The sequence below is a fragment of the Corvus brachyrhynchos genome, unplaced genomic scaffold (assembly GCF_000691975.1).
Source record: "Corvus brachyrhynchos isolate BGI_N302 unplaced genomic scaffold, ASM69197v1 scaffold906, whole genome shotgun sequence".
NCBI lineage: Eukaryota > Metazoa > Chordata > Aves > Passeriformes > Corvidae > Corvus > Corvus brachyrhynchos.
The window spans coordinates 13,513-15,788 of NW_008238384.1; the positions used below are offsets into that span (position 1 = coordinate 13,513).

Genomic DNA, 2,276 nt, shown 5'->3' on the forward strand with positions numbered 1-2,276 from the left:
TGGCTCCTGGGGGGACTCGTGAGCCCGTGGGGGATCCCCGCTGGAGCAGCCTGCTCCTGAGGGACTGTGTCCCGCGGCAGGGACCCCAGGCTGGAGCAGGACAAGGATTCCTATCCCTGAGGGGGAGGCAGTGACATGACCTGACTGCGACCCCCATCCCCTGTGCCCCTGGGTGGGGAGGAGGGAGGGAATCGGGGATAAAGGGAAGCTCGGGAAGGAGGCAGAGGTCGGGGGAAGGTGTCACTTTTAGGATGCATTTCACTTTTCATTCTTCTGCTGTGATTTGTTTGATAATAAATCCAATTCATTTCCCCAAGCCGAGTCTGTTATTTCCATGAGTGATCTTTCCCTCCTCTTGTCCTGACCCTGCCGCCTTTCCTGGTGTGTTCTGTTCGGCAGGGAAGAGAAGAACGGGCCAGCGCCCGATGGGCAGCTTTCGCCGTCACTCCTCGTCCGTCGCTGGCCGGAACGGAGCAGAGGAGAGCTGGTTTAAGGGGACGGCAACCACGGCGGAGCCGCGAGTGAGTTCAGCGCTCGGTTCTGGCGGGGCTCGGGGCTGGCTGCGGGCGGAGGGGGCGGCAGGGGGCTGTGGCGGGTTCGTTGTGCCGTGTGGGCGCCGTGTTCGCCCTGGCGTGAGGGCGCTGCGGGAGCGGCTGCCCGCGGTCTCCTTCCCGCTGCTGCCTGGCCATGTGGTGATCAAGACCATGAGATGATCATGACATGACCATGGCTGTGAAATGATCATGAGGTGACTGTGAGATGATCATGAGATGGCCATTACAGTGAGATGACAATGAACATGAGATGATGGTGACCAGGAAATGACCATGACCACAAGATGACCATGACTGTGACCATGACGTGATCATGACCATGAGATGACCATTACAGTGAAATGACCATGATGGTGAGATGGCCATAAGATGACCATGACCATGATGTGAGATGACCATGAGATGATCATGACCATGAAATTACTGTGACCATGAGATGACCATGACAAAACCATAGCCATGAGGTCATCAAGACAATGAGACGAGCAAGAGATGACCATGACATGATCATGGCCCTAAGATGACCATAACAATGCGATGACCATGACCAAGAGATGACCACAACACACCATGGCCATGTGGTGATCAAGACCATGACATGACCATGGTTATGAGACGATCATGACATGAGGTGAATGTGAGATGACCATGAGAGGACCATGACCATGAGACGATGGTGATCAGGAAATGACTGTGACCATGAAATGACCGTGACACAAGCACAGCTGTGAGATGACCATGATATGATTGTGGCCATGAGTTGACCACAAAACAATCATGAGATGACCATGACCATGCAATGACCATGACTGTGACCATGACATGACCACGACCATGAGATGACCCTTACAATGAGATGACCATGACTGAGATTACTATGAGCATGTGATGTTTGTGACCTGAGATGATCATGACTGTGACCATGACACAACCATGACCATGAGATGACCATTACAGTGAGATGACAATAAGCATGAGATGATGGTGATCAGGAAATGACTGTGACTGTGAGATGTCCATGACTGTGACCAGGACAGAACCATGACCATGAGATGACCATGAGCATATGTCGGGGTTTTTAGGAATTCTCCTGTTTTCTTTTCCTCTTAAAGAACTTTTCCCATATATGTTGCCAGGGCAAAAATTACTGGGTGCTTAAGAAAAACAAAAGACCTGGCCACAGAGGGAGGGGTCCAGCTTGCTACTCTCTTTCACCTGGGGGTTGGGTACACCCTGGGCAGGCTGCTGTTGTCAGCATTGGGATGGAGAGAGGCTGCCATCGTTGTGGAGGGACTTCATCAGCACTGCAGGCTTCTGCTTTCAGCTGCCTTTCTTCTACCATGAGTGGAGCCTGCTAACTGGAACCTCAGCTGTTGCACCAGGACCCTAATACCCCACCTCACTAAAAAAGGGACCTTTTCACCATCTTCTTGGGCGCCTCAGGGAGAAACCCCAGATTCCCAAGCCCACCTTTCCCTGCCCCGCTGGGAGCCAGGCTGCGGCTGCCCTGCCCCCACCATTGCTTCGAGCCTTCGCTGCTCTGTAGCCCCGCATGCCCTGCCTGCCCAGATCTCCCAGGGTTCCCACCGCAGCTCTGGAGTTCCTCGTCTGCCCCCTGGGATTTGTGCTCCGTCCCTGCTGTTCCAGCCTGCTGTTCCCAAGGGTCCAGCCGGACACCGGGATCGGCTGCCCAGGGGTTTGTGAAGCCTTTGTTCCATCCCT

General features: G+C 54.0%; 1 long non-coding RNA gene across 1 annotated transcript in view; it reads left to right on the forward strand.

Moving 5' to 3' along the window:
- The first annotated feature begins 400 nt into the window (after positions 1 to 400).
- Positions 401 to 2,276, forward strand: part of LOC108447177 — a 3,166-nt gene continuing 1,290 nt past the window's right edge. Inside the window, exon 1 of the long non-coding RNA XR_001862586.1 lies at positions 401 to 521. This is a non-coding gene — a long non-coding RNA (uncharacterized LOC108447177). The remainder of the gene's footprint in view (positions 522 to 2,276) is intronic.